Raw genomic sequence first — 24,623 nt, 5'->3', positions numbered from 1 at the left:
ATTTTTTTGTCCCAAATGATGAAAACCCCTCCTTGTTTCCTCACTCTGACTTTCATCTTTGTGAGAGGAAGACCTACAGTGCCTCGCTCGGCCACCTGAGTTACGCCCGCTCTTGCAGCACAGTGCCTCGCTCGGCCAGCTGAGTTCCGCCCACTCTTGCGGCACAGTGCCTCGCTCGGCCAGCTGAGTTCCGCCCGCTCTTGCGGCACAGTGCCTCACTCGGCCAGCTGAGTTCCGCCCACTCTTGCGGCACAGTGCCTCGCTCGGCCAGCTGAGTTCCGCCCGCTCTTGCGGCACATTGCCTCACTCGGCCGGTTGAGTTTTGCCTACTCTTGCGGCTACAGCGTCTCACCCGCCATCCAGCTGAGTTGCGCCCACTCTTGCGGCCTACGACATGGAGAGGCCGGGGCGTTGACTAGGCGGGGCCTCCGGCCGCAACCACAGCGCCAACGATCACTGCTGACGGAGGGCAGCCTTGCCGGTGAGAGCCACTGATCTGAAGAACCGCTGCCTGCGGTGCCTCCCTGAACCGCTTGACGGAGGCCCCCGAGGGGCGGTGTGGTGGCGCGGACTGGGAGGGGGCGCTTGGCTCCTGCCCCCTCCCCAAGTCTTGTTGCCCTGGTGTGGCCTGAGATCGCCCCCGACATAGGCAGCCGGCTCCCGGGGTCCGGCGGAACTTTTTGCCTTTTGGTGACTCTTCATTCTAGACCTTGTCCCACAATCCGTTTGACCTGAAGACACGTCTTGCGGTGCCCTCGCAATGCGGCCTGGTCCCTGAATGTGTGCAGGGGGACGGTATTGATTGGATCAAGATGGCGGCTTCACACAAAGCTGACTCAAGTGTTGCTGCTGATGCTATGCAGACAAAAACTGGTTTTCAGTTTGTACATTCTTCAGGATTTTTCCATCCAAGGCTGGTTGAGAGTTTGTAGAACGATGGCTTCAGATTTTCAACATACTACTCTTCAACATTCTTCATAAATGTAACAATGTGAGACTCACTAGGAGAACGGCCGTTTATCTTTCCTTTCAAAATGCTGCCAATAATATTTTCTGAATGGAAGACACCATCTTGTAGCATAAAGGGCTGCGTCAAGGGTGGTATTGCCCAGAATGTCTTGTTTTCTAGTGCTCGTAATGACGAAGCCAGAACTGCCGAAAGGGATTCTGGTCCTGCCGCTACTTATTGGAGACATTGAACTATACTCTGGACCTGCCTGGCCTCGACCAAAATGGTGCCAGTATGGGAGCGACTTGCAACTCCTTATGACGTTCTAGTTACTTAGCCTTGACGTTATGGGGGATGTATGCGGTCTTTGTGCACATGGCGGGCGGGGAAGGGTACTGACTGGGAATACGGACAACCCTATTGATGTCGATTTTTCATTATTGATTATTGTATTAATAAAGCTTCGAAGTAATGTTACCCATGATACTCGCCCATGGTGTGCGTATGGACGATTTTATTGTAACTGATCCTGTTATACTTTCAATTAAAAAATCAACCTTCACTGATTCTGCAACCGTTTGTCACGTTTAGTTTTTTCAATTAAATGGCTCGCTTGTTACATACTCCTATACCCCTGGCTTTTGAAAGACACCATCTTGTAGAATAAAGGGCTGCGTCAAGGGTGGTATTGCCCAGAATGTCTTGTTTTCTAGTGCTCGTAATGACGAAGCCAGAACTGCCGAAAGGGATTCTGCTCCTGCCGCTACTTATTGGAGACATTGAACTATACTCTGGACCTGCCTGGCCTCGACCAAAATGGCGCCAGTATGGGAGCGACTTGCAACTCCTTATGACGTTCTAGTTACTTAGCCTTGACGTTATGGGGGATGTATGCGGTCTTTGTGCACATGGCGGGCGGGGAAGGGTACTGACTAGGAATACGGACAACCCTATTGATGTCGATTTTTCATTATTGATTATTGTATTAATAAAGCTTCGAAATAATGTTACCCATGATACTCGCCCATGGTGTGCGTATGAACGATTTTATTGTAACTGATCCTGTTATACTTTCAATTATAAAATCAACCTTCACTGATCCTACAACCGTTTGTCACGTTTAGTTTTTTCAATTAAATGGCTAGCTTGTTACATACTCCTATACCCCTGGCTTTTGAAAGACACCATCTTGTAGAATAAAGGGCTGCGTCAAGGGTGGTATTGCCCAGAATGTCTTGTTTTCTAGTGCTCGTAATGACGAAGCCAGAACTGCCGAAAGGGATTCTGGTCCTGCCGCTACTTATTAGAGACATTCAACTATACTCTGGACCTGCCTGACCTCGACCAAAATGGCGCCAGTATGGGAGCGACTTGCAACTCCTTATGACGTTCTAGTTACTTAGCCTTGACGTTATGGGGGGTGTATGCGGTCTTTGTGCACATGGCGGGCGGGGAAGGGTACTGACTGGGAATACGGACAACCCTATTGATGTCGATTTTTCATTATTGATTATTGTATTAATAAAGCTAGAGATAAGTCAAGTACGTGGTAGATAAAAACATTTTCGTGTTTATGCACGCTGATGTGCTTTGAACGCTGCCCCCCCCCTCATCATTTAGATTACCACCACCCATTGCACAAAAGCGTTCCCCATGTAAAAAAAAAATTTTTTTTTTTTTTTTTGCCCCGCGGGGCCCTTTTAAAGCCTCCACATCAAACCTAGAGGGTGAGGGAGGATCTACTATGCCCCCTTATGGTCATTTCCCCCTTTGTTTTGGCCTCCTCTTGTCTCTCGATCCTACCGAGAGACAAGATGGCGGCCGCTCCGGACTGTTTAGAATGTTGACATACACCGGAGAGCCAATCAGCTTCGCTTCGCGAAGTTCCGTTACGCGTCAAGTACGCGAACCGGAGCGCTGTTACAGATATATATTTTTTTTTTAACGTTAATTTATCAAAATCCACTGGAGCACATATATTGAGACCTAGCAAAGGCACATCGGGCTAACAGTCCCTACAATTTTGCCAAGTTTCATGCAAATCCATTCAGCCGTTCGGGCTAAAAGTGAGGCCAACCGCCCTATGGAAATTAACATGGGAAAAACGCGTTTTGGGACCCCCCCTTTTTTCTCGGCCCCCCCTTGACGAACCCCCCCAAATTTTCAGGGGCTGCTCAGAAACAAAATGTTCCATTTTCCTGAAAATTTCAGCCAATTCCGTCCACAAACGCCAAAGTTATTAGACATAGAATTTTCAAAAATCCCATAGAGAAAAAATCCTAACCATATATACCTACTGGCGACCGCCAGTAGGTAATATATATATATATATATAAAAAAGACAGAGTCCAACTCCGACTTGCGTGCAAGAAGACTTTAATTTGTCACGTGCTCAGCAGCATTAAAACACTCCTTAAAACCTGACCGCCTTCGGCAACCACGCCTTGCTCACAGGTGAGTGTGATCTGTAACCTCCCAGTGGTCATGTGACCCCCAGTAAAATACTGCAGGCCCCAGAATGCATCATGATAGTGAAAATATTGTCCCAGTGGAAATGTTGTCAATTTTCATGTGCAAACAAAGTTCAAAATTATTCCATCACGGGCACAATGCCCTTCGTTGCCAATCACAAATGGGTTTACTTGCACTGCAGAGTCCCAGAGAGCGAAGCGTCTCCCTCATCTCCCTTACTCCTTTCACGCTGCCAAATCTCCTCGGAAGTCCTATGGTTGGCAGGCTATGGAGCGGGTCATGCCCCCTCAATTTAACTGTTCCAAAGGGCTCCATTTTACCGGGGGCCCCCGACCCTGCAGTGCGGGCTCTCAATAACAGGAACGGAGAATCCTGTAGTTTCCAACGACATCAAAAAGACAGAGCCCAACTTCGACTTGCGTGCAAGAAGACTTTAATTTGTCACGTGCGCAGCAGCATTAAAACACTCCTTAAAACCTAACCGGTTTCGGCAACCACGCCTTGCTCACAGGTGAGTGTGATCTGTAACCTCCCAGTGGTCATGTGGCCCCCAGTCAAATACTGCAGGCCCTCGAATGCATCACGATAGTGAAAATATTGTCCCAGTGGAAATGTTGTCAATTTTCATGTGCAAACAAAGTTCAAAATTATTCCATCACGGGCACAATGCCAAATTACACGTGACAAATTAAAGTCTTCTTGCACGCAAGTAGTATTTGGGCTCTGTCTTTTTGATGTCGTTGGAAACTACAGGATTCTCCGTTCATGTTATTGAAAGCCCGCCCTGCAGTGTCGGGGGCCCCGGTAAAATGGAGCCCTTTGGAACACACATATATATATATATATATATATATATATATATATATATATATATCGCCAGTAGGTATATATAGTTAGGATTGTTTTCCATAGGGAAATCGCAACATTCTATTGGGAATAACTTTGGCACCGGTTGAGGAATCTTTCTGAAATTTTCCTTACCTTTGCCTCGCGGCGCTCCGCTCCTTCCCTGAAAGTTTGGGGGGGATTCGTCAAGCGGGTGCCGAGATAAAAGGGGGGTCCCAAAACGTGTTTTCCCCATGTTAATTTCCATAGGGCGGTTGGACTCACTTTTAGCCCGAACGGCTGAAAGTTTTCCACCAAACTTGGCAAAATTGTAGGGACTGGTAGCCCGATGTGCCTTTACTATGTCTCAAGATATGTGCTCCAGTGGTTTTTACGAAAATTAACTTTGAAAAAATATATATTGGGCTACATTGGGCTATATATATGTTAGAGCCCAAATGTAGCCCAATGTAGCCCAATGTAGCCCAAAGATGGCCACCAGAGACAAAAAAAAACAAATGTAGCCCAAATATCAGCCAGATGTAGCCCAACTATAGCCCAATGACAGAATGTCCCAGAGTGTTCTAAAGAACAACTAGAGCACTAACAGTCTTACTTATGACAAAAGTATGGCACACCTGAAGTCATCTTGATTGGAATAAAGTGTTAACACTTAAAACATTTAATTTGCAAAGGAACAAAATGAGGGGGTTCATTTTGCCATAGAAATTATGATTAGTGCTAAAGAAAGAAAAATTAGGGCACATTTTGAGTGACTTCTCAAATCCTCTTATATTTCATTAAAACAATTCTGATATGCAGTCTCCCAAGATGGCCACCAGAGACAAAAGAGCCCAAATGTAGCCCAAATATCAGCCAGATGTAGCCCAACTATAGCCCAATGACAGAATGTCCCAGAGTGTTCTAAAGAACAACTAGAACGCTAACAGTCTTACTTATGACAAAAGTATGGCACACCTGAAGTCATCTTGATTGGAATAAAGTGGTAACACTTAATACATTTAATTTGAAAAGGAACAAAATGAGGGGTTTCATTTTGCCATAGAAATTTTATATATATATATATTCACTGAAAAAACCATAGGTTACACACCAGTTATAGTTAGGAATTAGCATTTAAAAAACCTTTGAAATTCATTGAAAAAACCATAGGTTTCACACCAGTTATAGTTAGCTGGAAATTTTACTCGCATAAAACCATTGAAATTCCCACGTTATAGTTAGTTGGACTCACTATAACTTGCACGTCGGCAATGCACTGCTGATGACGTCACATATTACATCACTCATGCATATATTTAAATATTTAAACATTACTCGCTAATATATGTATTCACTAAGATACACTTAATAAGCCAGTTAACCAATCAATTTTTTTTAAAGCACTGAAAAAACCATAGGTTTCAGGCCTTATATAGTTAGGAATTAGCATTTAAAAAACCTTTGAAATTCACTGAAAAAACCATAGGTTTCAGGCCTTATATAGTTAGGAATTAGCATTTAAAAAACCTTTGAAATTCACTGAAAAAACCATAGGTTTCAGGCCTTATATAGTTAGGAATTAGCATTTAAAAAACCTTTGAAATTCACTGAAAAAACCATAGGTTTCAGGCCTTATATAGTTAGGAATCAGCATTTAAAAAACCTTTGAAATTCACTGAAAAAAACATAGGTTTCAGGATTTATATAGTTAGGAATTAGTTTTTAAAAAACCTTTGAAATTCACTCAAAAAACTATACGTTTTAGTGGTGTTATAGTTAGCTGGACATTTTACTCATACAAAACCAATGAAATTGCTCTTATATAGTTAGTTGTACTAACTATATTTCGCGCACCCGCAATCCACTGCTGATGATGTCACATATTAGATCATTCATGACATGGTCAGTGACATCACTGATGACATCTCAAATGACATCACTGATGACATCACTGATGACATCATCCACGTGACAATCACATACACCTTTTCATACACTATTACAATTCTTCATCACTGTTTGTAAAATACAGAGTATCATATTTAAATCCATTGTCACAGCAATACAAGTATCTAAAAATCCACTCAGTGATTTATAGATGTATACACACATCTAATCACTTACCTATGGATTCACTCATACATGCTGTCAATGAACAATAGAACACTATCAAAAATACTTATACATCTATATCGACATTAAACAACAGCACACATCCTATTCACATATGAAGTCATCCTACTCACTTATGCAAACAATGGATCATACTTACATATTTACTTAGCAAAACACTTATACAAACACCACGTCTTCTATTCATTTAGATAGTAAGTCATACTTAGTGAATTATAAAATCATTATTACAAGTATACAGTTATCCATACAGTCACTCACACAATCATTGTGTCTTATATATACTTATTTATATACAACAACTGACACATACACTGCCTTTTATTTTTCTAGTTTGTTGGACCTGTACCTTTGAGAAATATATTTGCTCATCACCACACCCATAAAGAGATTCCCTCACCCAAACTGTTAGAACATGTAGTTTTAACTTCATGTATCTACTGAATCAACTATTCACACATCTTTGGACAGTCACACACCCCCCACCGAACCACACACACTTTCACACTCCCATACAAATACTCAGTTAACTAATCAATAACTAATATAGACTTTCACATAGCTAGTAACCAACTGTAGAATCAGTTTACACAACAACAGACAAAGTGATACAGATATTCACACAGTTTAGTTACTATCCACTATATTTAGTGAGACATTATAAATTGGTCAAGTAAACAGTCAATTACACTGCTACTAAATCCTCCATCCAAATATTTATTTATATATATCCACTCATTCTTCAATGTAAATTGCTATATATATAATGCATATTTAAATAACGAAGCAAACCACATTCACTGGATGATGTCATCAGTGATGTCATTTGAGATGTCATCAGTGATGTCACTGACCATGTCATGAATGATCTAATATGTGACATCATCAGCAGTGGATTGCGGGTGTGCGAAATATAGTTAGTAAACTAACTATATAGGAGCAATTTCATTGGTTTTGTATGAGTAAAATGTCCAGCTAACTATAACACCACTAACACTTATAGTTTTTTGAGTGAATTTCAAAGGTTTTTTAAAAACTAATTCCTAACTATATAACTCCTGAAACCTATGGTTTTTTCAGTGAATTTTAAAGGTTTTTTTAAATGCTAATTCCTTACTATATAAGGCCTGAAACCTATGGTTTTGTCAGTGAATTTCAAAGGTTTTTTAAATGCTGATTCCTAACTATATAAGGCCTGAAACCTATGGTTTTTTCAGTGAATTTCAAAGGTTTTTTAAATGCTAATTCCTAACTATATAAGGCCTGAAACCTATGGTTTTTTCAGTGAATTTCAAAGGTTTTTTAAATGCTAATTCCTAACTATATAATGCCTGAAACCTATGGTTTTTTCAGTGTTTTAAAAAAAAAAAAATTCTGGGAATATATACATATTTCCCAAGAAGAAATGGATGCACACTCACGGGCAAATACGCATAAGTTCCTTTAATTGAATATTCAAAACCGGATCACCGCTCAACCAACGCATTTCGGTGTCCTCCGACACCTTGGTCACGGTCGATTTGACTCACTGCATTTGCGATGTTTATGCATTTTTTCCCAAATTACAAAATTCAACTTCCTGTTTCCTTCACATCGGAATTGTGGGACTTGTAGTCTTAAATTAAACAGTAATTTGTTCATTCTCTGTTCTGTCCCTATTTCATAACGTGAATATATCGTGTTGAAACATTTCATTGTGTATTATCATCATACGCAAAAATCATGGGTTAATTACAATATTCAACAATTTTATTTAATTAAATCTCTCTCTTAAGCCCTCCGGTGGGTAATTTAAAAGTTCTAGTGCTATCAATGGACATTTCATGTTTCTTAGTGTAACTGATTTTATGAGAATCCTAATTATATTACTAATATCTAACTCATAACATAGATTATCAATTTACATGATTTTGGGTTGTTTTATATAAAAAAAATCTTCTAAAATTGTACTTAAGTCTAAACTGTTTTAAAACAATCGTAATTTAGACCAAAATTAGGGAAAAAGGGAAGAGAGAAGGGAGAAAGGTTAAAAGAACATGAGGGAGGGATGGGAAAGAAAGGAAGAAAGAAAATCAGGAAAATTCCATGATTAGACCACATTGTATTCCTATTTTGGTCCCTTGCCATTATTAGATATTCTCTTTCTAATTATCCTTTTTTATATTTCATATATTATCCAAGGTCATACATGATTATCAATTTCTTGTTTTAAAAAAAAAAACCTGAGATGAGACTTCAGTCTGTGAACTTGCTTTAACCTAGATGTACATACATTTGTTCGTCCTGATTCAACCCGTGGGAAGCGAAGGTTCTGAGTGATAAAATCCAACGTGACTCACACTGTCGTAGTCTTTTCTCGCGATTGCCTCCGGGTATGTGTTTCTCCACACTTTCCACCCCATAACATTTTAATAGTTTCCAGTCACTTCATTGTTTCTCCTCCATGTGTTTTGCAACCGCGTTGCTTCTGTCTTTTTTCACCGTTGTTCTGACATGTTCCAGGATCCGTTTTTTGACTTCGCAGATTGTACTTCCCACATATCTCAATGGGCACGGGCACTCTATAATATAAACAACATACTGAGTTTTGCAGTTTATTAGTTGACGAATGTTCCATATCTTTCAATTTATGCCAGTTATTTCCTTTGTATTTTTCGCAATTTGGCACACTTTACAACTTGAACATTTGACAAAGCCTGTTGCCTTCAGCCACTGTTTTTTCTTGCTTTGATTTTTCCAAAAATGGCTTTGCACCAATTTGTCCTTCAAATTGCCTGCTCTTCTGTATGTTATATTGGGGTGTTCCCCCACTATTTCTGCCACAGTGTGGTCCAATTTCAGGATTTTCCAGTTCTTTTTCAATATTTTCGTTATTTGACTTGGTTCCTAAGAAAAGGTCGTAATGGATCTGATTGTTGGTGTTTCATTCCTGGAGGGCTTACTTTTACCATTTCCTCTCTCTGTTTCGTTCGTGATTTTTGTAGACATTTTTCAATTATCTTTCCAGGATATCCTCTACGTTTGAAATTGGTTACCGTTCTTGCACTATGTCTCTCCCATTCCTTTTCTTCTGAACAGATCCTGCGAATCCTTACGAATTCCCCATAAGGGATACTTCGTATTAAGGAGCTTTGATGGAAACTATTAGCATGAAGTACTGAGTTGGTTGATGTTTGTTTTCGATGTAGGGTGGTGTGGATTTGCCCTTGACTGATATATATTTCTGTGTCCAAGAAAGTTACTCGTTCCTTACTCATGACATATGTGAATTTGAATCCGACTTCTGTTGTATTTAGAATTGAAAAATAGTTTCTGAATTCCTGTTCATTGCCGTCCCAGATGATTAGCAAATCATCAATGAAACGTAACCAAACTATGTTTTTTTCCATGTGTGTATCGATGTCCGGGTGCCATGCAAAGTGCTGCTCCCACCAGCCCATTGCAAGGCACGCGTAGCTGGGACTGAAGGAAAATCCCATCGCCGTCCCACTGGATTGACTGAAGATTTCCTCTCCAAATCGGAATACATTATGTGTTAAACATAAATTGATCATTTCTAGGATCATCTGATTATGTTTAATGTATTGGATGTTCCTTTTCTTGAGAAAATGTTCACAAGCTGTGATTCCCACATCGTTTTTAATGTTCGTATACAGTGAAATCACATCCATTGTGATTAAACTGTAAGACTCCTGCCATGGAATGTCTTGTAGATGTCTCAACATGTCGCAGGTGTCTTTGATGTATGAGGTTAAATTTTGTACAAATGGCATTAAAAAGTGATCCACATAATTTGATATTGGCTCATATAAAGATCCTTTCGCGGACACGATTGGCCTGCCCGGCGGCTTTGTTGCATGTTTGTGGACCTTAGGTAAAAAATAGATTGTTGCCATTACTGGGTGATCTGTTTTCAGATATTTTACCTCATCATCATCTAGCAAGTTCGCAGTCTGCCATTCCTCTAATTTATCATCCAATTCATTTTTTTTAAAAAAACAAAGTTGGATTTGTCTTCAATTTTGTATAGTATTCCGTATTGTTTAGTTGGCGATGGGCTTCCTTTTCATAATCAGATTTATTCCACACAATGATGTTTCCTCCCTTGTCTGCCATTTTCAGGATAATTTTGTCATCTTGTATTAATTCTTTTAGAGCTTCTCTTTCCTTTTTTTTTTAGATTATCATGAAATTTCTTTTGTTTGATTTCACATAATTCATGAATCTCTGCATCACTGAACATATCGATTTTGTTTGCATGGGGCAAATGCGGATAGAATTTGGATTCTGGTTTGAGACCGCTTAGTCCAGACCCTATTTGGGTATATACTGTCTCTGGATTTATGTTTTCGTGTTCATTGTTATCTGCCACATCCATGTTTATCAATAAGGAGAAGGCTGTTGCATCCCTGGCCTCACGTTCTGCTGTTGCTACTGTTGGTGTCTTTTTATGTTGTCGCATTTGTTCATTTTCTTTGAAAATTTTGGCCAGCTTGATTTTTCTTATATATTGGTATAAATCTATTCTTGTTTGCGCTATATCGATAGTGTTGCGCGGGCAAAAATTTAAGCCCCGCTGTAGAAGTGATTTCTCCGTTTCCGTTATTTCCCTTATAACATTTAGATCTTCCATGTCATTTTCTTCCATTTCTAGTTTTTTTTCAATCGCATGCTCCTGGTTTGTGTGCCCACTTTGTCTTTCTCTTCTCTTTCTCCTTCCTCTCCTTGTTTGTTTCCACGTCGGCCTCTTCCATTGCCTCGGCCCCTTCCTCTGAGCATTTGCGGTTGGTTGCTCATGTTCTGTTCCCATTGCCGCTGCTGGAGCACCAACCGCATATCCCCAAAAATATACATTTTCCTTCTTGCTCCTTCCAAGTCTGATTCTTCCTCTCCTCTTTCTGCTGAAATTGATGAGGATGCACTGGTTGAAATATTAGACTCACTGCCCTATTGTTCCCAATTTTTTAGGCTGTCACGTTTTCTGGAAAAAGTGAAAATATGTCCTTCAAGGTAATCTTTTTTGTCTCTTAAATATTTTGTGTATTTGCGTTGTTGGACTATTTGTTTTTCCATTTATTCCTTTAATTTGAGCATTTCTGTGTTTAAATCCAGTGAGTCGATCTCAATTTCCAGCGCTTTCAATTGATGTTTAATTTTGTTCATAGCGATTTCCAAGTGTTTTACAAGTATTTCCATCAGCCAACTCGAGGTGTTTAGGATGAACTCGCCCCACTCCTGTAACAAATCATTACTTGTATCTTGGTGGTTAGGCATTAGTGTAATTCTCAAGCCTCGAGGTATCCGATTTACTTCCAGGTATTTTTGGAGTGCCAATTTTTCCCACCACTTATTTATTTCTTTTTTTGACAGCTTTTTCCAACTTCTTAATTTCGTTTATATGTCCGTTTATTTTGTCGATGTTTGTACCTCTGCTGAGCTGCTCATTACTTCTGGTTGATCAAAGAAGGTATTTGCAAGTTCACTTCTTTTAGCCTCTCTTTTATCCATTGCTGCAATGATTATTTTCCGTGTTTATGAATTGCAAATAATGTTCAAATTTCATAATGCCATACGCTCCCAGCAACTTAGACATCAGCCAGAATGGTTCCAAGGGTGTTTATTTCTCTGACAACATGTTTCGCCAAAAAGGCTTGCTCACGTCAAAGTAAATGTGTGCAGACGACAACTAATAAAGCATTCAGTGATAGCATTAGGGTAAACACAAATGAAGGACAATACACGTAACTACATCACTAGCCCAGAACGATGCGATGGCCATCTTGCAATGTTACTTTGTACTAATAAACATGTCTATATACAGATGTCAAATAAGAAAGTAACATTATAATTATTGCAGTGAACATACTGTGGTATTGTGCTACGAGTTTGCAAGGTGAACTATAAGTCCTTCAAGCATACGTAGTATCCCAAATTTTAACCGGGAGTTTGCTGCGCTAATATCAATATGCGGCACATCGTCCATAATCACAGCCCGAAGAGGCAAAGTGTTAAAGAGTCACAAGACATATCTCTGTGTAATGGAAACAGATTGAGTTAAATACATGTGACCGGGTGACATGTCAGCACTGTCAGTGAACATAGGACTGCCGCAGTAATGGTGAAAAAGAGTACGACATTTCAACATACGCTCGCCGTCAACTAGGTCAAAACTGTGAACAGACCCAATGTCTTCCCCAATTGGAGGCCGCCACGTAAAATACCGATCTGACATTTCAGTACTTAAACAGTTATTATGTAAAATACACTACTAACATACCTGAGTCAGACAACTGTAAATAAGTCAGTCAGGTGCTGGTCCTAATCAAATGTATCATAGCAAGCCTACCCGGAATGTCCAAACCGCATCACAGAACGTGATGTTGAATTCACTTTTAAACATAGTGGTGCCCAAATGCCAAGAAAGCTATCAGTGGTCGGTGAAATGATGGTGAAAAGGGTAGGATGCCCGTGACCGGTGAATAGCGTGAGTGGGCCCCTTGCTTTTCGCCTGTGTAAGAAGAACAGAAACAATAACATTAGTGTAGTGAAATTAAAATCTTAAAAACGTTTAATGAGCATCTTATGTTAACAATAATATATCATTGCACATAGGGAAGAGAGGAAAAGGAGAAGGGGAATGGGAGGGGGCATCGAAAAAAAGAAGAGGGAAGAAACAAAAAAGGGGAAACAAAACAGGGCAAAATGAATAAAAAGAATAAAAAGAATGAAAAGAATAAAAAGAATAAAAAGAGGGGTACAGGAATAGAAACCAGGCGGGAAGTAAAAGACATAGTACTTAAAAAATGTCACAGTATTCCTACAAACAAAACCATAGTTTACAGTGGATTTACCAAGATTCTAACATTTAGACACAGCACGTTATTCCCGAAGGTGAACTCTTCATCTTGATTCAGACCCCCTGGGAACTTGCTTTGGAAATCAATGATATATTTAGATTCCCTTTGTCTTAATCTAAGCTTTCTGTCTCCTCCCCTCGGATTCCTAGTAATCTGTTCCAAAATAAAGAATCTCAGATCTAAGGGGTTGGAGAAATGTCTGTCCCTGAAGTGTCTCGCTACTGGGTATTATTCATCATTGTGTACAATGGCCCTGTAATGTTCCAGCACCCGTTTTTTAGCTAGCAAAGTGGTGCTGCCAATATACCATAGTCTTTTTCACCATCACTGCGGCAGTCCTATGTTCACTGACAGTGCTGACATGTCACCCGGTCACATGTATTTAACACAATCTGTTTCCATTACACAGGAATATATCTTGTGACTCTTTAACACTTTGCCTCGTCGGGCTGTGATTATGGGCGATGCGCCGCATATTGATATTAGCGCAGCAAAGCCCCGGTTAAAATTTTGGATACTACGTATGCTTGAAGGGCTTATACTTTGCCTTGCAAACTTGTAGCACAATACCACAGTATGTTCACTGCAATAATTATAATGTTACTTTCTTATTTGACATCTGTATACAGACATGTTTATTAGTACAAAGTAACATTGCAAGATGGCCACCGCATCGTTCTGGGCTAGTGATGTAGTTACGCGTATTGTCCTTCATTTGTGTTTACCCTAATGCTATCACTGAATGCTTTATTAGTTGTCATCTGTACACATTTACTTTGACGTGAGCAAGGCTTTTTGCCGAAACATGTTGTCAGAGAAATAAACACCCTTGGAACCATACTGGCTGACGTCTAAGTTGCTGAGAGCGTATGGGCATTTGGTACTTTGGTGACGAGATTGACTACCGGCACGCTCCGCCGGTGTATACGCCAATTTCCCTTGGGGCCACAGACATTCAGAAGGAGCATCCTCTTTGGAACCTTAAAATTGAGAGTGTCAAGAGGCTGGGTGCAGCGAATTTTTGGACACACGGAGTCCGCCGTGCGCGCTTACGAGGTGAGTCTAAGAGTGAAGGTCCTGAGTGTTCGCCCTGACGGAGAGTACAGCTGAGGTTGGGTAAACCACACGCAGACTTTACAAGGCAGCGACACGGAGACCGTTGCACTCTGTGTACTCATTTATTATTTTTTGACTCCCTCTGCTTGAAAACTGAAAAACGATTGTGATTGGGACATTTGGTTTGGTCCGTCTTTCGCTACACGAATGCGGTATTTAGGTGTTGTCACTGAGGCAGTTTTGTCCTCAGAGTAGCTTCACCAAGATAGCTTTGTTACACAATTGTGGACCACCAAACCGGAGCACAGGAATAACCCGTATTTGATGGGGGCAACTAGACTAATCACCTTACAGACAATTCTGACCTGGGGTGTTGTTGTGGACTATGGAGGAAGAGGATGAGCAAAGGAGAGCAGCAGCTCAATTACTATTTAATAGAAAAAAAGAAAAAACTCACTGGGGATAGTGGAGAAAAGAACAACTCGTCAAATACAATTAATGATAAAATTAACCAATTGGAGAAACTGATAAGAGGAGAAATCTCAAAATGGTTGGAAACCATTTCTTTGCAGAACAATATAGACCAGGAAATGGTTCCACAGGGTCTACATATCTTTATTACACCCACCTATGACACCCTGAATCCGGCCATGCTAACAGAATGGTCAGAAAATTCAGCGGCAAGTTCGAGGAGGATGTTAGAAATCCTAGTGAAATATTCTTGGATTGACAGATTATCATTACTGAAACAAATACAGGAGTTATTGGAAGAAATTAAAAAAGTAGCGGATGGCGAAACAGTGGACAAAATGATCAAAGATATGAAAGAACGTTTGAAAAAATATGAGGAAGAAATCAAGGCGCGAAAGGAAAGAAAACTAGATCTGGACTACAACGATTATGGGTGTGGGAGGATTCTCACATTCAGTCGCAAATATGACCATCTTTATGCCCCTAATGATGAGCCTAATGGTGAAAACAATGAGAATTCTGAGAGTCATCAAGACCACCCCTCAAGTCTGAGCGAGACTGAATCAGATATTTCAACAGAGGGGGGATCCACTACTGAAAATTCCACACGTCAGGTGAATTGTTTACAGGAGTATCGTCACCTGCGCCGGAGCAGACGGAGGATGAAGGACACTCCAGCACCCATGACGAGAGGACAGAGGGGACGAGGTCGAGGCATAGGAAGGGAAACGCGCCAACAGAGGAAAAAGATTCAAACAAAGATGGGAAAAGAGGCAAGGCAAGGGGCGCCAGAGGAACCAGAAGGGCACGCTCCAAAAGAGGCCATTAATGGACTTACCGACAGCCAAAAAGACAGTCATCAACCTGTCCAGTAAGAGAATCAGTGATACTGAAATTTTGACATTATGCTTGGGACTTTCATTTTGCCCCTCCATGCCGTTTAATTATGCTGAGTCTAGAATTGACTTGTTCAGAATTACCCAGAAATTAGAACTTAAGAAATGGCACAAATTGAAACAAACAGGGGGTTACAAGACACCCAGACAGCATGAACCCATGGGCACTGATGATTTTAGCATAGGTGATGTTGAGACCATCGTTAACATCATACAACTAGAAGAAGAAAATTGGAATAGAAGATAATACCACACACAATAGCATAGCCCCCCATAGTGAGCAGTGTGGTATGAATGGGGACACCATAAGGGTAGAAAGCGACACGCAGCTTTTACATAGCGCAGAATTCGTCACGGACAGCTGGGCTCTGTCGGGTTTTAAACCCAAATCGACATTCCTCCCACCACTACCCCATGATTCTCTGGATACTTTCCAGGACAGTGTTAGTATGGCACTATGTGAGTATAGACACAAAAAGAACAGATCCTACCCCAATGGGTATAACACGTCAGCTAGAGAAAGAAAGGCACTAAATCACTCATGGATGATGATAACATTGTCATCCGCCCAGCCGACAAGGGTGGCAATGTTGTCATTATGGACAGGGCGATGCATATAGAAGAGGCACACAGAGAACTTGAAGATCAGAGATTCTACCAACCCATTTCCCAAGATACTTACAACAATAGTATATTATGCATTTGGGACAAACTCACTATGTGGAAGGATATGGGTATCGTCGAATGGGAGGAATATAGATATCTCAAAAACGACCATCCTGTACTCCCTGTCATGTACCTCCTACCCAAACTTCATAAGGATCCAATTAGACCACCAAGAAGACCCATTGTGTCTTCTAGGGGTAGTGTGGCGGAACATATATCTAAATACGTAGATCATTTTCTACGTGAATGGGTTAACAACGTACCCAGCTATATCCGCGACACTAAGGACTTTCTTAACAAGATACAAGAAGTTGAATGGGAAAATGAGTTTGTTTTGATTACCCCGGATGATCAGTCCTTATATACTATTATAGACCATCAACAAGGACTGAGTGCTTGCAACGAATTCCTAGAACAACGTCCCCTGAGATTTAGGGAACACAACAAAATGCTGCTCAGCATGATGGAATTCTGTCTCACCCACAACATCTTTCTGTACGAAGGTGTCCTGTACAGGCAGGTGACGGGTACCGCGATGGGTTCTTGCTTTGCTCCCAGCTTCGCAAATCTTTTCATGGGAAGCTGGGAGTGGAAGATCTTTGCAAGCCCGGCCTGTGCAGGGTATCTTGAACAGATAATCACCTGGTGAGATACATAGATGACTTGTTCGTCATCTGGAGAGGTGACGAACAAGAGGCCAGACACTTCGTTGAGTTTCTCAATGATAATGACAAAAACATCCAACTTACCGGTCATATTAGCAAATATACAGCAGAGTACCTTGATGTCAGGCTTGATGTGATTGACAATAAACTCTCTACCACTCTATTCAGCAAGGCCACTGTGGGGAAGAGTATCCTGCACGCCCTCAGCAGTCACCCGGAGACTCTTAAGTGGAGTATTCTGTATGGTGAATTGCTGAGGGTGAAAAAGAACTGCAATACCGAGTTGGCATACCAAGAGGAGTGTAAAGAAATGTTGTCACGGTTTATAACTCGTGGTTATCCCAACTGGGTGCTCCGCAAGGCTACAGAGCGTGCTGACAAAATACCCAGGTCTGTTACTCTTTCAGACAAAGAAATTACTCCTGAGAATGAGAATGAGTGCAATACCCAGCTGATCCTGACTTACAATTCTGAATCCAAAAACATACAAAAGATTCTAGCCAAAAACTGGGACATCCTGAAATTTGACACTATAATAGGGAATGAGATTACCAACAGACCCAGTGTGACATATCGTAAAGGCAGAAATATTCGCGACATGCTACAGTGACTTTACTGTGTACACGACAGGACATGGAAAGGGCCTCAAGGGATTTTTTCCTTGCGGCCATTGCAAGGCCTGCAAAAATAGTCACTTTGTAAAAAATGTTAGCTCAATGGCATTGAACGAGAGATCCATCAATTCCTCACTTGCAGTACCACGTTTGTAATATATGTCATTGTATGCCCATGTGGACTATGGTATATTGGCAGCACCACTTTGCTAGCTAAAAAACGAGTTCTGGAACATTACAGGGCCATTGTACACAATGATGAAAAATACCTAGTAGCGAGACACTTCAGGGACAGACATTTCTCCAACCGCTTAGATCTGAGATTCTTTATTTTGGAACAGATTACTAGGAATCCGAGGGGAGGAGACAGAGAGCTTAGATTAAGACAAAGGGAATCGAAATATATCATTGATTTCCAAAGCAAGTTCCCAGGGGGTCTGAATCAAGATGAAGAGTTAGCAATTCACCTTAGGGAATAACGTGCTGTGTCTAACTGTTAGAATCTTGGTAAATCCACTGTAAACTATGTTTTTGTTTGTAGGAATACTGTGACATTTTTTAAGTACTATGTCTTTTACTTCCCGCCTGGTTTCTATTCCCGTACTACTCTCTTTTTATTCTTTTCATTCTTTTTATTCATTTTGCTCTGATTTGTTTCCCTCTTTTTTTGTTTCTTCCCTCTTCTTTTTTTCGATGCCCCCTCCCCTTCCCCCTTCTCCTTTTCCTCTCCTCCCTATGTGCAATGATATATTATTGTTAACATAAGATGCTCATGAAACGTTTTTAAGATTTTAATTTCACAACACTAATGTTATTGTTTCTGTTCTTCTTACACAGGCGAAAAGGAAGGGGCCCATTCACGCTATTCGCCGGTCACGGGCATCCTACCCTTTTCACCATCATTTCACCGAGCACAAGACCACTGATAGCTTTCTTGGCATTTGAACACCACTATGTTTGAAAGTGAACTCAACATCACGTTCTGTGATGCGGTTTGGACATTCCGGGTAGGCTTGCTATTTTACATTTGATTAGGACCAGCACCTGACTGACTTATTTACAGTTGTCTGACTCAAGTATGTTAGTAGTGTATTTTACATAATAACTGTTTAAGTACTGAAATGTCAGATCGGTATTTTACGTGGCAGCCTCCAATTGGGGAAGACATTGGGTCTGTTCACTGTTTTGACCTAGTTGACACCGAGCGTATGTTGAAATGTCATACTCTTTTTCACCATCACTGCGGCAGTCCTATGTTCACTGACAGTGCTGACATGTCACCCGGTCACATGTATTTAACACAATCTGTTCCCATTACACAGGGATATATCTTGTGACTCTTTAACCATTTTTCCTCGTCGGCCTGTGATTATGGACGATGTGCCGCATATTGATATTAGCGCAGCAAAGCCCCGGTTAAAATTTTGTGTAGTACGTATGCATGAAGGGCTTATACTTCGCCTTGCAAACTCGTAGCACAATACCACAGTATGTTCACTTCAATAATTATAATGTTACTTTCTTATTTGACATCTGTATACAGACATGTTTATTAGTACAAAGTAACATTGCAAGATCGCCACCGCATCGTTCTGGGCTAGTGATGTAGTTACGTGTATTGTCCTTCATTTGTGTTTACCCTAATGCTATCACTGAATGCTTTATTAGTCATCGTCTGTACACATTTACTTTGACGTGAGCAAGGCTTTTTGTCGAAACATGTTGTCAGAGAAATAAACACCCTTGGATCCATTCTGGCTGACGTCTAAGTTGCTGAGAGCGTATGGGCATTTGGTACTTTGGTGACGAGATTGACTACGGGCACGCTCCGCCGGTGTATACGCCAATTCCCCTTGGGGCCACAGACATTCAGAAGGAGCATTCTTTTTCAAACCATGTATATATATATATTTATATATATATATATATATATATATATATATATATATATATATATATATATATATATATATCAAATGATCATTTGGACAGCAGAATGCAGAGGAAAATAAAACCATATATGTTGCTTGTCCCAAAATTGTGAGCAAACAATTGTCTCCCTGTTTGTCACAGTAACAATGGGCATGCACTATAAGATTAATGCCAAGATGTGCACATCACCACATTCCAAACACACAGAAAGATGTGCGCGTCACAACGCTTAATTAACTCACCAGACACTGCTGGGAACCACAATGTCTAAGTGTATTCCTGCTTTGTAGTGTGCATATCACAGCGTAAGATTTGCCAGTAATGCACACTACGAAGTTGTGTGCGCGTCACCGTGCTGTACAATGGGAGGGATACATTGTTTTTTAAAGACCTGCACTGACGATCACACAACGTGTGCCAACCACGTACTGCTGGAAATCCAAATGAGTAACAAAAAAAAACAGGGACGGAGCTTTGCCAACCACAACTTCAAGATGGCCGCATATATTAGTCAGGTTCACATGCAGACATCTGCGTCACTACTGCCGCTGTGAAATATCTGCCGAGATAAACGCGTAACAGCTAGAACGCTGTTCTCAGCAGCCGAAATCTGTAAACAACCCAGCTCATGCGCACAAACCAAATCTCAGCAGCTTGCTCTTCTGTCGGCCGTTTTACTAAATAATATCCTGGCCAGGCAACCATAACTCCACAAATGGGATCCTGCTCAAAGCTTTACCAGCGCTGCCTGGAACCACTAGCCCCAGACCAGGGACCACTGAACTCGGCTCTGTACTCCGCCGAAAGTCAAACTCCGTAACCGGCAAAATCAAAGAATTCTACGTGAGTTTGACAGTACCTGAAGATCGTCCCAAGAATAATTGTAGTAATGAAGCTCGAATCTTCTTCAGTTAAGCAGTTAAGTCTATTGTAAAAACAATAGGTACTGCGCAGCAGTATTGATCGAAGCACGATCTAGCAGCAACTGACAACTGTACATTACAAACATTACAACAAAGAATGGAGAATGCGAGGGCAGCTCAAAGTTCCATGAGTAATGCTGGGTGAAGACAACATCAACTCAAAGCTCACCACTGTACAGAGTTTCTGCTGCTCTGGAAGAGGAGCTACATGCAAAGGGAAGCAACCACATCAAACTGGTTCTAGAACAGCACATGTAACATAAACCATGTCTGAGAAAGGAGTATATGAGAAGGCAGTCAGTGCTTCAGGATTTCTCACTGACTGCTGTAAGTCACATTCTGTAGGGTGCTGGGCAAACTTCTAAAATCTTTCATTGCCAGCTTCCCAGAGGTCAGGGGTTATCACCTGAATAATTCTGAAGTTATCTACTGGAATGAGCTGTGGATCTGCATTGCTAAGGGAGTCTGTCTGGCCTGCTGATAAAGGGGTTCCTGCAGGAAGAGTCCGCCTAGAGGGAGAAACTCTTCATCGCAGGGGAGATGCCCAGTAAAGTAAACTGACCAACTGAAAAAACTACTAATTCACACTCAGGACTTAACAGGCGCGGCCTGGAGCTGTAGAAAGATACCTGCCACTGAAGTCCGTGTCTCTGGCTATCCTCAATGGAAAATGACATGTTTCTTTGCCCCTCCCTGGCCTGAAAACTACCAGAATTGTGGCAATTGTGGGCAAACAGTAGGTCACTGCAGGAGCTGACAAAAGTGTAAACAAAGTGTGTCTTCCAGTCACCCCTACTCCAGAGGAGCAACACATCCTGTGGTTGTGAACTAAAATGTGAGTAAGAAGCTCATACTGAGAGATATTAGGCCTCCAATTCTGTAAATTGCCCACAAAAGAGGCCACAGCAATACTAATACCTGAGTTAGATTTTGGCCAAAGTACTTAAAGAACTGTGGTTTAGCATGGGTTACCGGTCCCTCTCCCCTCCTCTTTTGCATGGTGCCCATGATACTCAATTCCGGTGGTACAGGGGCCTGAACAGAGGGCCCCACAGACACCGGAATCTCCTACTGCTGGGGGATGGCCCCTAAGCATTAGACCCACTATGGCAAGATCGATAATCGTGGTTTTCCGCTGAAGCCCAGGGAGTGGGGATGTGCTTACAGATGGAGGGGAATGTCTCCTTCGCATGGACGATGGGTGCCGAAAGATCCCCTCCTCCTGACTGCTGACCGCTGACCAAGAACAGGATATTATCCAGGACCTAACGCTTCCTCTGTTGTGAAACCCCTGAAACACAGAAACCCATTCCGGTAACCCCAGAGGGACCCTGAGGTCAAGCTGACTGCAAGTGCCTCTGGAGGAAGACAGGGGAGCAGGACCAAACACATCGTCAACCATACATACCATGGCTAAAGATAAAGGCCTGATACCTTACAAAGAGGGTAAGATAGACAGGTATACTAGAATGATGGAGGTTCCCCCCACCGATTGATGTCAACAACCCACCATAAGACAATGCAGCTTTGCTACTGGCAATTTAACAATCCAGAGCGGCACTGGAAATCAAAGTGGGGGAGGTTGCCGCAGAAGTCTCACTGCTGAAACAAGACCTCTGTAAAGTCGCTTACAGAGTGACAGCAACATCAGATAGTATATCGGAACGGGAGGATACAGCCCACTCCCAGGGTAAATACTTAATCACTATCAAAGCTCTCATTGAAGATCTCTTGTGGAGGGTAGGTGATACTGAGAACTGCGCAAGGTCAACAACCTCCACTTCGTGGGCTTTCCTGAGGGTGTAGAGGGAACCAACGCACCATAATTCCTAGGGAACGGGCTCCGGACTCACTTCCCATCTGTACATTTTACCACATGCTTCAGGATAGAGAGGGCTCATAGGGCATTCGCCTGCAGACCTCCAGTAGGGGCCCTCATCACACGCTTCCTGAACTACCATGATCAGGATGTGATACTCAGAGAAGCATTTCAGTGTGGCACGCTCAAATATGACTCTTTCACCACACTGCTCTTCCCTGATTAGTCCTGTGAAGTGCAGAAGCAGCGCTGCTCCTTTGATGCATTCAAAGTGAAACTTTGTGCAATGCAACTCCAGTATATGCTCCAATTTTCGGTAAAGTTGAAAGTTATCCTACAGGATAAAACATGCTTCTTTAAAAAACGCCTGTGGAGGCTTGAAGATGGCTAGAGGAGAGGCCCCCGCCACACCTCAAGCAGAATCCCGCACTAACAATGTCGAGGGGAAGAGATAGGGCCAGACTCAAAGCCTGGACTTCCAAATGCAAAGGTTGGGCCCGTATAAGGGGGAGTCGTGAAGGGCCTTGGGATGGATCCTCCACACAGAACCCACTGTGCAGTCATTCCTCTAAATCTGACACTGGATGACCGAGACTGAGAAAGTTGACTCACTCCCATGTAAAAACCATCGACATAACGCAACTGATATCTGACGGAGACCATAGATTTAGATCAAGAGGGGTGAGCCGGTGGGCTGAGGTGCGATTGAATAAACAGTTTAAACTGGAATCCATTGATTCAAGCAGAGGGACTGATAGGGACACTGAACATTAATTAATGTTCATGGGCGAAACATTTTCCTCCAAGGGGCCATCGGATTGCTTGGAAAGGCGCTGATGGGATTGGTGAGAGAGCTCTCTTTTAGTCCTCCTCTCTCTCTTTCCTGCTCCCCTTCCCTTTCAGACCCTTTTGTTTCCAGTATTTTTCTCTTCTTTATTCTTTCTTTCACTTCCCTGTAGTTTGTATCATATTAACCGCATGCGCGCTAGCGAAATTCCGCTCCTGTGCTCAGGTTTTTAAAACCGCACTTTACATGACGAGCTGGGCTCGTCATGAGCGTGCGAGGAGGCTACCTCATGACGAGCCCAGCTCGTCATGAGCGTCGAAGGGGTTAAATGTGTGTGCATAGAGTGAATGGGTTTCAAGGCCTCTAGGCTAGAGTATACGTGCAGGGGGGACTGTGACAGCTACAAACTTAGTTGTTTCTTTCCCAGACATACTGAGTAAGTGTTGTAGAACAGATGCTATTTATGAAGAAAGTTATACGTTCTTAGTGTTCATAGTTTTGGGGTAGGGTGGTCTACAAACCTCTCAGGCCTGGTCCTGCAATGGGGTTACCATAGTGAGACATGAGGATGAACATGTGCAGGGGGTATGGAGGGGGAATGGGTTCAATATTTTGTGTTATGTTTGTTGTGCTGTTTTTCATTCTTTGGTATTAGACAATGGGGAGAATACACCATCTGCAGGAGAAGCTCCTCTCCACAGACTGAGGGGCATAGGTATACAGATATGTGGGTATGATTCACACCATTAATTCTGATCAGAGGATTTGGCCCATTCTCACATAGAATGTCAATGGGTTAGGCAATAAAATTAAGAGAGGATTAATGACTACCTTTATCAGGGGACAGAAACCGGATGTCGTTCTCTTGCAAGAGACCAATCTCCGGGGAAACTGCTGTCGCTTCTTGGCCTGGGAGGCATACACCATGTTGGCACATGCTAGTTTCACTCCAGTGGCAAGGGGTGTAGCTATCCTAGTCTGGAAGACGCCCCCCTTCCAGGTCCAAAGAAAGTGGATAGACCACCAATAGGACTTATGTAGCCGTCCAGGGCATGTGGGGACGGAAGGACGTCACTATCAAAAGTGTATATGCACCCCCACATCTGCAGCAACCCACATTAAACGCTGTAGCTTGAATTCTTTTAGAAACCAAGTCTTCTTTGCATATTATTGGAGGAGACTGCAATGATGTGTTGTCAACTGCACTAGATAGATCAGGGACGTCACCCACCACAACTAAAACCACACCTGTGAAGCGCCTCATCGAAATACTGGGACTGACTGACCTCTGGCAGTGACATCGTCCAACAACAAGAGTTTATTTGTATTACTCTGGAGTACATAAAGTATTTTCCAGATTGCATTATATATTCACACTGGCCAGGTAAGTGGAACGATACATAGAGAAAAGTATCTAGCATGCGGTCTGTCTGAAAATCTCCCCACTCCGGGTCTCCATAGGACAGAGGCCCCATGAACGAGGTAATAGTTGGAGGCTGGGTGCTTGGGAGCTAAGGGATGAAACAATCCTGTGAGAACTTATGACAGACACAAA

At 42.0% G+C, this 24,623-nt stretch overlaps 1 long non-coding RNA gene across 1 annotated transcript in view; it reads left to right on the top strand.

The window, feature by feature from the left end:
* LOC144819880 (uncharacterized) overlaps positions 1-24,623 on the top strand; it is an 80,790-nt gene that overhangs the window by 18,652 nt on the left and 37,515 nt on the right. Inside the window, exon 2 of the long non-coding RNA XR_013607606.1 lies at positions 18,445-18,614. This is a non-coding gene — a long non-coding RNA (uncharacterized LOC144819880). The remainder of the gene's footprint in view (positions 1-18,444; positions 18,615-24,623) is intronic.

The sequence above is a fragment of the Lissotriton helveticus genome, chromosome 2_1, assembly GCF_964261635.1.
Source record: "Lissotriton helveticus chromosome 2_1, aLisHel1.1, whole genome shotgun sequence".
NCBI lineage: Eukaryota > Metazoa > Chordata > Amphibia > Caudata > Salamandridae > Lissotriton > Lissotriton helveticus.
Note: the sequence above shows the minus strand (reverse complement) of the source record. Positions and strands in the feature narration are given on the sequence as shown.